The sequence below is a fragment of the Lissotriton helveticus genome, chromosome 6 (assembly GCF_964261635.1).
Source record: "Lissotriton helveticus chromosome 6, aLisHel1.1, whole genome shotgun sequence".
NCBI lineage: Eukaryota > Metazoa > Chordata > Amphibia > Caudata > Salamandridae > Lissotriton > Lissotriton helveticus.
In genome coordinates, this window is record NC_136067.1 from 718,889,337 (window position 1) to 718,901,870 (window position 12,534).

Consider the following 12,534-nt stretch of genomic DNA (forward strand, 5'->3'; position numbering starts at 1 on the left):
TTAGAGTTGTGTACAACTTTGCGCCGTCAGAGTATCCACCTGCGCTGGTCAACGGTCGGATGGAGCTCTCTCTAGGTACAGCAGCAAGTGCACGGGTAGGTTACCGGACTGACGACGAACACGTTTTGGCAGGTAAACTTTGTAAAAGGGTACTTTGACGTCCGGTGGTCAAGGGGAACATGGTAGCTGCCTGTAACTTTGTGGAAGGCACAACTACAGTTTCCACAGTGCCCTAGACCATCTGGATTTGGGCGATCCCTTGGATGGCCCGATGGCCAGCGATTCTTCAGATACAAGCTCTGTTTTATCTATTTTGCCTGGGATTAGTGCCACTTGTCCAGGGGAGTCTTGAGGGTGCTTCAGGCTCTCACAGGGGTCACTCTGTCTGGTGGAACCGAGGGTTAGCCATGGACGATTCTCCATCAGGCAGTTCCATAGGTGCAGAGTATCCCCGTTTTAGTTGTGCAAATCCTGCATACCTAATTTCCTGCTAGCCTGGGTAAAAATGTGTCTGGGGCAGGGGGAGGGCTGTTTTGGCAGACAGCCTGGATGCATATCCGAGGTGGTGCAGCCTTTGAGGCTCAGCGTCTTGATGTGCCACTTCACTAGCCACCCTGAGAGGGAGAAGGTGTGACCTCCTTCCTGCTCAGGTCTTTCTTCCTGGCTCCTGGGAGTTTCCACTGCCTAGCAAGAGGTGAAAATCCTGTCTTGGTTGCACCCAGCGAGGGCTGTCAGCCAAAGCGCAGAGAAGCTGGTGCAACAAGATGGGCAACCTCTAAGGTAGCCGCAATGAAGCGTGCCGTATTGCCCTCCACACAAAATGTGTGTCAGGAGTGAGAATGCACTTTGTTTGGTACCAAAAATTGCCTATTTAGGTAGTACCATAATGGAGGTAGCGACCCCGGGTTGTAAAAGAAATGTAAAAGCACAAATAAACATTATAAGAAGACTTGAAAACAGATTGCTTGTTATTGAGTATATAACACATATTTATGTATAATATATTATTATGACATCAAAGATAATTTCATTAAAAAGTATAAATGTCTATAGACCCATCTTTCATACATCAATGTTTTCTTTTTCTCGTTTTATCCATATCTGAACGAATTCTTTCCCTAATGTATATGTTCTCATGCCAGTTCCTTACCATTAAACAGTTAATTTCGTACGTATGTATAAAAAATCTTGTTCAGTAGTATAGTGGAAAGTGAGAGTTAAGAAAATACAAAGATAAACATTGGAACGTCAGAAATCAAAGAGAAGCCTATGAAACTACATGAGTATCCCCAGCATGAATATGAAAGCAACCAGTTTTCAAATATAGATCAACTTAGGCTAAATCTCCAATATTTGTATATCCTAATCAGTGATGTAATCCTTTTGATTATGTTCAAACCATCATCGTTCAATACACCATGTCCTTGATTACCAACACTCGCCCTGTCCACAACTACTGTTTAAACTCAGGATAACATTTTTTGTCTGTGTTCTCAAAGTCAGTCCGATAACAACCTTCACGCTGTAAGCAGTTCAGTCCTAATTGCTGAAGACGTTGGAAATAAAAATGAGTCCGTTAATACCTGTTCTTCCATCTTATAAAGAACAAGGTGACAAAAAGTCACTGAGAAAATGCATCTTACCATGAGGATTCTTTGTTATGACAACAACCTCTTCATTAAAATGTGCTTGCCAGTTAAACGCAGAATTATGCAGTCCCAAGCACAATCTGATATACATTAATCTCAAACACTTAATTTTCCCAGTTTTCTCCAATATTTAAGTTTCAATTTCACTAATATCACTTTTTTAATGACATTTATCACACACACACACTATTACTCTACCAAAATCTCCCACCTGCTTGACACTTTTCAACGTAGTCTTCACAAATGCTACTGTCAGAATACCTTTCAGATGGCCACGGCACAAGAAGGGGCTATTGAGCCCAACCAAGGGGGTTGAGGCCTTTTTCTTTTTTTTTAATCAACTTTATGAAATAATTTTGTGTGGCACGTACAGGTGATCGCCGGGTTGACTAACAAATAATGTAGTGTAAAAGCAGAAGTTCAACATTATACAATACATTCTCAGATATCATACCGATTTCAGGGGTGAAAATGAGATATTGATCACTCTCCTCGAATTCCAGATTTGGTTGTGGGTGGGGGGCGGGATGTTGATTCTCTCTCGCTCCGCCTCTTTGTGAATTAATTCTGGGGGCATTTGGTACCCTTGCATCTCTTTTAACTTATGTGAAATGTGGGCCATATATTGTCATACATGGGGAGTTTATCTCTGAGCGTTGCAGTAAGACGCACCATTACGCACCATTGCATCGCTTATCTTTGTCCACCACAGTTACTTTGTTTTCAGAGCTATGCCCTACGATCTCGGGGCAACAACCAGCCTGGCAGCCAGGAGTAAGTGAGTCATCAGTTTAGTTGTGACTGAGGAAAGGGGACCTTATCCCTCGATGTCCACTGAACTCAATAGGACTATCTGGGGTGTCATTGGTACTGTGATATTTGTCATCTGTTTAATGGTCTCTACTATGTGTCCAGAATGGGAGTACCAAAAGGTAACCCTGCCACATGTGTTTGTAAGAGCCTCATGACCAACATCCCCTCAAAGAGGCGTCAGAACTGGAGTTAATTGCCGTTAGGCTAGCCGGGATCATATACCACTGCAGCATGACTTTGAAATCATTGACACTCTCTTGTAGGCAGCGGGACGGCCTAGTTGCCCCCCCCCCTTCCCTCCTCATCTACTCCCCTCAAATCAAGATCTAGTTGATCTCTGTCAACTCCAGGTCGTCAGTCCATTTCAACGTGTAATTTAGGTCTGACAGTGGAATAGGTTTATCTAATGCTCTATAAGTCTGGATGGCAGCTTTGTAGTATCCCCTTCGGAAAACATTTTTATTCTTCGTGGTTTCCCATTTCTTATTTGTTAGCACGTGGGCTGTCGGACCCCATGAAGAAGCTGCGTCACCCTCTATAGATCTGGGTTGGAGCAAAAAGTCAGTAGCCCACTGATCCCAGGACTTGGGGGCATCATTGTTGTGTAATTGGCCAGGGCTAAGTGCATCAGCTCCCGCCTGTAGGAAAGTGCCCCTTTTTTGCATGGTTGCCCCCCACTTTTTGTCTAATGTGGATGTACTTGACTGAGCGTGCCCTGGGTTCCTGCCAACCAGGTACCCAGGGCCTATGTTCTTTCCCTAAACTGTACTGTTGCAAAACCCAGTTGGCAACTCTCTGCCCACATGCAATTCCCTTGTAAAAGGTACCATGGGTACCAAGGGCACTGTGACCCGGGAAGACCTCTAAGAGCTGCAGCACTTGTTGTGCCACATACACACCTACACAAACCCCTCCCATCCATTGCAGGCTGCATGTTTTGGTTCAGAACAAAATTAAGAGTCGACATGGCACACTGTGTGCCATGCCTACAATCCACTGCCCTGGCATGGTTGCCCCCCACTTTTTGCCGAATGTTGATGTACTTGACTGAGCGTGCCCTGGATTCCTGCCAACCAGGTACCTAGGACCTATGCTCTTTCCCTAAACTGTACTGTTGCAAAACCCAGTTGGCAACTCTCTGCCCACATGTAAGTCCCTTGTAAAAGGTACCAAGGGCACTGTGACCAGGGAAGACCTCTAAGGGCTGCAGCACTTGTTGTGCCACCTACACACGCCTACACACACCCCACCCCACCCTTCCATTGCATGCTGCATGTTTTGGTGCAGGACAAAATGAAGAGTCGACATGGCACACATTCCTGTGTGCCATGCCTACAATCCACTACCCTGGCATGGTTGCCCCCCACTTTTTGACAAATTTTGATGTACTTGACTGAGCTTGCCCTGGGTTCCTTCCAACCAGGTACCTAGGGCCTATGTTCTTTCCCTAAACTGTATTGTTGCAAAACCCAGTTGGCAACTCTCTGCTCACATGTAAGTCCCTTGTAAAAGGTACCATAGGTACCAAGGGCACTGTGACCAGGGAAGACCTCTAAGGGCTGCAGCACTTGTTGTGCCACCTACGCACACACACACACTTCTACACGCACACCTACATACACATACACCTACACACACCCCACCCCAACCATCCATTGCAGGCTGCATGCGTTGGTGCAGAACAAAATGAAGAGTCGACATGGCACACATTCCTGTGTGCCATGCCTACAATCCACTGCCCTGGCATGTTTGCCCCCCACTTTTGCCGAATATTGATGTACTTGACTGAGATTGCCCTGGGTTCCTGCCAACCAGGTACCCAGGGCCTATGTTCTTTCCCTAAACTGTACTGTTGCAAAACCCAGTTGGCAACTCTCTGCCCACATGTAAGTCCCTTGTAAAAGGTACCATAGGCACTGTGACCAAGGAAGACCTCTAAGGGCTGCGGTAGGGCTACACACACCTACACCCCCCCCGTGCAGGCAGCATGTTTTGGTGCAGAACAAAATGAAGAGTCGACATGGCACACATCCCTGTGTGCCATGCCTACAATCCACTGCCCTGGCATAGGTAAGCCCCCTCTACCTTTGTGAGCTACCCCTGCTGTTTCCTTCTCCCGGCAACTGGCCCTCACCGGTTTTGACCCCCACTTTGGACAGGAGAGTCGGCGGGAAAACCAAGTTTGGAGGAGAAGAGGCTACCAACTGACTTGGCCCCAGCCTTCCCGGCCTGTCCTGACCTCGACCTGTTACAGTGAAATCCTGGTCTGCCCTGCCTTCTCAAACCAGACTTTGTCTTCCATGAGCACCGGATTTGATCACCCACAGATTCTGGCTCTGGCCAAATCCGCAAGTCTGCATAATTGACTTTTAGTTTTTCATTCATTCAAACCCCTAGGTAATAGATAGGCCTCCTATGTAAAAAAATTTAATGAAATCTTTTTATGAAACAAAAGAGTCAACATTACAAGGCACCGTTTTTCATGACTTTCTTTAGATCCGACGGCTCTCTCACAATCAGGAGACACCGCATGGCCTCTATGGGAACAGTAAGTGCAAGGACCTCACTAAGGGTGCCATGTATTCTCATCCAGTATCTCTGGATATGTGGACATTCCCAGAGGATGTGTAGGAATATGCCTTCACTGCCACAGCCCCTCCTACAGTTGCTATCCTCCACCCTCCCCATTTACAGCAGACCGGGTCCGCTCATGTAGATACGATGCAAAATTTTAAGTGGGACTAGTTACCGTCTGGCTGATATGGCCAATTCTCGCGGGGACGCAATCGCCTCCACCCAGTCTTCGTCATCCAATATAATTCTGTCCCTCTCCCATTTCTCCCGTAGTTACTGTAGGGGGTTCAGCTGAGTTATTTACCAACTTTTTATAGGTCAGGGAAATGGCTTTCGTAGGCAAGTAGCCATCTAAAATCCTATCCTCCAGGGGTGAGGATTCAGGAGGGTTTTCGCCCCTGTGGAGGCACGTCTGTAGTGCGTGTCAAACCTGTAGGCATTTAAAGTGTTCTGTTGTGGCCAGATCGTGCTCCTGCTGAAGGGTGGGACATGGTTTAACCTCTCCCTTCACCCAGAGGTCACCAATTCTAGAGATACCTATAAGGTCCCACTTGTCGAAGCCCCTGGTTTTCCACAAATTCCCAAGTAGGTCGGAATCCCTCAGAGGGGGAGCTAATGTTGGTTTGCCCTCCCACACCAAACTTCTCGTAGCTGCTTGCCAGATTTGTACAGAGTGCTTAGTCGGCCCAATCAGGTGGAGTTTCCCTTTGCATGTGTACAGAGCCCTGTTATATGTCCCCCCCCCCCGTAATAACCATCTGTCCATTACGTAACCAGGAACATCTGCCCGCCTATACGTCCCATGATTGATGACAGCCAGGTGCGCTGCCCAGTAGTATCTTCTGAGGTTGGGAGTCCAATGCCCGATAGGCCTCCTATATTGAAATTCTTTAGTTATTGTACCAATTATTTTTGGCCTTTTAGTTGCCAAATTGCACAATTGTTTAAAAAAATTTAGTTGCAGGTCATTCTTGTGATTCTAAAGATACAGACCATGGAAAGCATTTGTCGGCCAGTTAGTGTTTGATCAAGCAATAGTGTGTCTTTGAGATTCTGTAGCAGTGTCTCATGTTGGCCCCCTAATGTAGGAGTGTAGTTCCTCAAATCAGCCAGCGATGATATTAAGTCGGTGTATAGAGGTTAAAAATAACTGGAGCCAACACATACTCGAGCTTTAGTCCCTTATTGGTGGGGATTTTCTTTGAAATTGATGGACGTCTGGCCAAATTGATGCAGAACCATGTGTCCGTGTGTAGGAGTTGAATTGCTTTGAATAGGGTCTCGGGGTTGCCCTAGCCTTTCAATTTTTCCCACATAGTTTTGCAATTGACCTTATCAAGGGAAACACTGAAGTCCAGAAACCAGGCATATTAAGTAGAGTTCTGCTTTCAAGCCATCATTGCCAGTAGGCTGATGGCTGTGATACTATCTAGAATTTCACGGCCTTTCTTGGAGCCAGTTTGGAATTTTGAAAGATTTGAGCTTTCAGTAGAGTCCTCAAGTTTGCCATGGAGGATCTTTGTGAATGCTTTTTCCCCTACATCCAGGAGGGCTGTAGTTCTATAATTCTGTGGCTAATTGATTTTTAGGTCTCTCCTGGCGTTGCAGCGCGAAGCGCTGTCGCCAGCGAGTCTTATTGTGGTTGTGTTGCCTTCCAAGTGGTACAGACCGGTGCACGAGCAGATTCTGGTCTGTGAACGCGCTTCCCAGAAACTGTGAACAGCATGTCAGCCTCTCGCCTCTCAATCGCGCGCACACGCACACACACACGCATGCACACACACACGCAGGCACACACAAACACACACCCCCCCACAACTAAGACACACCCGCCCCACTCACCGGGCTACAGGCTCTGTCACGCGGGGCTTCCCTCACTTGCATCGGCGGCCTCTGCTCCTCCTACGTGCCTACAGCGTTTCACAGCCTCCTCTGGGGCGGGACTTCCGCCTCCTGCCCTTCTCGTCCAGTCACTTTGTGGGCGCGGGCTTTCCGCAGAAGGCCTGCCCCAGGGCAGGCTGTGAAACGCTGTAGGAGGCATACGAGTGCTGGAGTCTCTGGGATAACAAATCGAACGCTCCCGCTTCACATCTCTCGTGTGCCAAGTCCTCTTGTTTGTAAGTAAGTAACCTCGTGCTGCTGCTGCAGCGCACCTGTCGTTTATTTGCTTGTTAGAGGAGTTTGCAAGTCAGCTGCCCACGGTCCTGTGCTTTTTTAAACAGAAGCTTGTACTGTTGTGGTGGGGCTGTGTCCGCTTTTATTGGGCAGGTTCTGTCCGGTACTGAATGCACGCACTTCATAAAATTTAAAGGGAGGGTCACTGGACTTCTCAGCACTGCTGCGATACATTTAATGGGAGATTTTTGGTACTTCTCAGGAACACACTGGTACTCTGGAACAGTGAATACCTACACTTCAAAATTTACACTTAAAGGGCTGGCTGTATTTGTTTTCCATACTGCTGCTATCTGTACATTACCTGTCATACCCCGACGAATATTGGGAAACACTTTTCACCGTACAAAAAACTTATGACTCTGTGATTAGCCATGGTACAGCCATGGAGATCAGATTGCCACCAGAAAAGCTTTAGTACGATGATTTCTACTTACAGTATACTGTGAAACCTGGTTGTGATTTCGGTAGGCGTAGGCTTCACAGTGTTTTGGTACTGTGGGAAGGAGGCCAAATCAGCCTCTCTCGATTAAAAGCTGCTCGGAGAACCGAAGGTTTGGCTGAAAAGGGTTTGGCAGCCCCAAAAACATTGTGTGCAATAATATAATGACTTCTGTGAGTGGGAGGATCGATCCGACGGACAAAGAAGATAAATACCAGAAGTGGGCAGAGCCCTGAACTGTAGCCCAGAGAGCGAGTAGCAACCGCACCACAACAGCGCGAGGCGCGTCAGCGGGCGGGAGCGCGAGGTGCGTCAGCGGGCGGGAGAGCGCGGCCCATTCCAGCCCCCGTGAGGACAAGGGCGTGCCACAGCCCCATCCTAGCGACAAGTTTACAGCGAGGGACGCGAGCGCGGCAGCCCCGGTCCCACAGCCACACGAGGGTCCCTGGTCCTAGCGGGGGCTCATTCAATGGGTGGGGTGACCTTGGGGCGGAGGAAAAGACCTAAGGGATGGGCAGGTGACAGTGGAGCAGGGTCCTAAAGGAGTGGTCAGGAGTAGAGACTTGAGTGGGAGTGCGGGGTCTTGAGTGAAGGGCCCGCCGTAGTGTCCCATGTGAGCGGCTGGCTGCCCTCAGGCTGGTGCTAGGGCAGCATGTCTCTCGCTCAGTCCCCACGCTGTTGGTGCTGGGCTCCGCTGTGACTTTCCTGCTCATTGGCAGGCTCCTCCGTGCTCTTCCGATGCCCAAACTGGTGGAGAAAGACCGGACTCGTACCTGGCACTGGCGGAACCTAACCGTGTCCATTGTACACTCTCTTGTGATGGGTACAGCGGCGGTGCTCTGGTAAGTGCGGGACCCGGAGTGTGGGCGTTACATGGGTGGTGCTTGACGGTCGATTAAGGTAGTGTAATGCGCCAGGTTCGATAAGTTGGTGCCTTTTGGTTCCACTGTGGTAAGTTACATGTGGATTGGGCCTCAATGCCCTCTGGGTTCCAACGAGGTACGTGCAATGGTACTAGGGATCAGAGAGGCTAGATGAATGGAGTGAGCTACTGAGGTAACTATAATGAGATCAATTCTTGGGTGAAGGGGACCTACTGAGTTACCCAGGGTCAAGGTTCGAAGGGCATGAGGGGAGACTAGAGTCTCCGATTTGATAGGTTTATGGGACCAGGGCAGGCTTTGATATGTAGTTGCATGCTGACATTCCTGTTGTAGGTGTAATGGGTCAGAATTCAAGGTTCATTGGTGGTGGCGGTGGGGAGTCTGGGAGGGAGGTCTTGAATGAGACCTCTAGCAGGGCTCGAAAAATCCAAAAAATGGTACTAGTCCTGCAGGACTAGTACCTTAAAAAATGTCCTCGACCTAACTGCAACCTACTTGACCTCAGTCTCTGAAAGCGGAGCAAATGTGACAAGATAACAAGATTTAAAGGCATCTTTATTGCTCATTAACTTTGTGAGCAATAAAAATGCCTTTAAATCTTGTTATCTTGTCACATTTGTTCCGTTTTCACAGACAGAGGACAAAAGTTGGTTTGTTTTCCTACTCGCCAGAAAGGGCGAGTAGGACCTAAAAACAGCTCGACCTTGTTAAATTTAGCTCGACTATGCGAGTGGTCGAGTGGAATTTTCAAGCCCTGTCTAGGCTCAACTTGGATAAGGTTCATGAGACCAATGGCCAAATATTGAATATTTAGCAGCAAGAGGGCACCTCTATGGCTCTGTTACCAAGGCAGCACTAAAAGCTCAATGGTTGGGGCCCCTGGTGGTACCGCTACTAGGTTTCTATGTTTAAGAGCTATCATGTTTGGAATAATGGGATCAGAAATCAAGGTGCAAAGGACTGCGCTTAGGATGATTTCATGAGTAGGGGATGTGGTTAGAGTTAGGGGCTGGGAGTGCAGTCTCTACGATTAACCGCCCAATGTGCGTTATAGGCAGGTCCACTGGAATAATGAGATGCTGTGGCGTTTTGAGATTAGTATGTGTTTGCCACATAATCCATCATCATCTACTGCACAATCTGCAGATTAGAAGTAAAACATTTTTTCCTAGCTTCAACAGATCAAAAGTTACTAAAACTAGGCAACGTGTGGTGTTGCGCAGCGTAAGTCCCTTCTCAAAGGTTGACTTTTACCCTGTCAGTTGCTAATTGCTACTTTAGATTGATTTGTGCTAATAAGGTGAAATATTTTCGCAGACAGTGTCTCCATGAGTTAAAATGACAAAATTGTGAAGAAATACTATCATAAAATGGGCCGCATCACGCTGCATGATTTGCCTTTTCTTGCTGCATAATTTAGTCAACCCTGCTGTATAACTCTGTCCTCCCCTGCTGCATAATTTTAGTGGCCCTAGGTATAGGCAGGGACTCGAGAGCTGTAATTTGGTGGGCATGATGGGACCCAGTCACCAGGCTCAGAGCCCCTTAGATAAGCAGTGATGGCCTCAGTATGACTCCTTTGGACCTCAGTGGCGAGAGAGCAGTGAGCAGGCTCTCAGACACTGTCACATGATGTAAAGCATTGGTTCCCAACCTTTTGACTCCTGAAGACCCCCACTGGGTCACTATTGGAAGCCAGGACCACCAAGCAATTTGTACGATTTACGTTTCAAACATTAAAGCAGTCATTCTCAAAAATACACAAATGAGTACACACCAAACAAATACTCTAATTACTAAAGATTTTATTATTTTATTTTGAAAAAATATGCAAAGGGGGGCTTTGGGAGGCTGTGCCCCAAGAAAATATGCTTTTAAAGCATAGTGAATGATGACCTTACTATACTCGAGGATAGGACAATCTTCGTTGGGGCTCTTCAACGATTCTCTTCAACGATTCCCTCACTATCACCCTCCAGCAGTGCCTCTCATCTCTCCATAGCCCGTCTGTCACATGTATTTCATTTGTTTTATAGCACTTTTTATACCAGTGTAGGGTGTCGGAGCACTTTATATCACACACAGTGTCAATGAATCATACGGATGCAAATCAGTGTATAGAAAATGTTACATAAGCCAAAGGGGACTACAATGTGTAGGATTCACATGTCATCCATACCTGTAGGTTTTTAAAAAAAGTGCTTGGTCTTGAGAAGCACAAACTCAGGATTCAGAACAGAACACAGTAGTTAGGGTTGACTTTAATAAGAATGTATTTCTACCCACACAAACCTTTTTAGCAACATTAGGATAAAGAAAGACTGGGAAAAAACATAACTTTTTAAACTGTTTCTATATTACATTTGTAACTTATGAACTGCACAGTAACAAAATAATCTCTGTGACAAAAGCAGGAACCCACCGAGCGTTGCACATAAAATACTGTTCTTTAAAATGATGGTACACAATCTTTGCAGCAGGTATATTAACCATGTGCGCTACCATAGAGGAGTCAAAGTTGCCACTAAACAAAACACCCATCTCTCTCCAGCAGGTACATTAATCACTAGAGTTATCTTGACTCTTTTATTGTTGCCCAAAAACTACTGGTTATACAATGAACTCTTCAGTGCTTTTAAAACTTCTGTCTGCGAACCCCCTGGGAATGTGTCACGGACCCCTGTTGGGAACCGCTGATGTACCTAGTGCCAGTGCAGCATGGTTGGCCTCAGGAACCTGTAGATCGGGCGCCTCCCTGAAGCACATAGGCCTGGCTCCACCCACCTGCTCCTCCACCCCCTGACCCAGAATCCACAGCTGTACTCCTGTACCTCCCTGTGTAAACAGAGTCTGGGAAGAGTGAAAGGTGCTGGTTTCTGATAGATACATCTGCCGTGTGGATTCCTCACCTTGTGAATATCCCCCTTGCGTCAGCAACGTTCGGAAATTTTCTTCGTAGCACGCCGACGTGGGCGACGTCACAGGAGCACGGCATCGCGCGTGACTCCGTCTGACGTCACCGACCCCATATCAGGTCCACGCCGGCGTGATGACGTCAGTTCCCTTTTTTCCGCGTCTTCGACGCTAACGGTTTTCGGGATCTTCTGCGATACTTAGTATCTATCTGTTATTTAATTGTCACTGTTTCTCTTTTGCGACTTGTTTCTTCACCGAAGATGTCGTCGAGGAAAACAGGTTTTAAGCAATGTAGGTCTTGTGCCCGCATGATGTCCATCACTGACCCACATAAGGATTGTTTGTGGTGTCTTGGTTCGGATCACGACGTTAAAAACTGCAGTTCCTGCTTTAAAATGAACCCAAAGGCGCTTCGAGAGCGGGAAGCTAAACTACTTTTAGCGAAGGTAAAGCAGGATTCTGGAAGATATTCGAGGTCGACGTCGAGACGCTCGAAGTCGAAGCAAGGGTCTCGATCGAGGTCGAGGTCCAGGGCGGGTTCGAGATCCAGAGCGGAGTCGAGATCCAGAGCGAAGTCGAGGTCCAGGGAGAGATCTAGGTCTAGATCCAAGTCGGCTTCAGGTCACGCTTCGAGTTCCTCGAGGAGAAAACATAAAAGGAGGAAGCACAGTTCAAAACATCATTCAGGGAAGGAATCCTCTGACTCAAAGAAAAAGTCTCACAAACACCGTAAAGACTTTGTCTCTCCTTCTCCTGCTTTGTCAATCGAAGGGTCTCCGACTCCGGAGCCAGAACCGGATCCAGTTTCATGACATCCTTCGGAACATGAAGAGGAAGATGAAGTGATTCCTCAGACTCCGACTCCGATGGAAACTCCGGTGGATCCTGAAGGTCAGAGTGAACATGTGTCTGAACGACCTCCGTTGGAGCATCCGGTAGGTTCGTACCCTCCCTTTCCTGGTCCTGGTCAGGATCCCTCGCATTTTCTCAATGCGATGTTTGGAGTATATTCCAGGGCGATGTACCCCACTGGAGCACCTGTTGGTCCCATGGGTCCATTATCGTATAATTTGGGTATTCC

At 47.4% G+C, this 12,534-nt stretch overlaps 1 protein-coding gene across 2 annotated transcripts in view; it reads left to right on the forward strand.

The window, feature by feature from the left end:
• The window catches only part of PNISR (PNN interacting serine and arginine rich protein), a 356,148-nt gene that overhangs the window by 25,049 nt on the left and 318,565 nt on the right, over positions 1-12,534 (forward strand). The gene's annotated exons all lie outside the window — the stretch shown is intronic.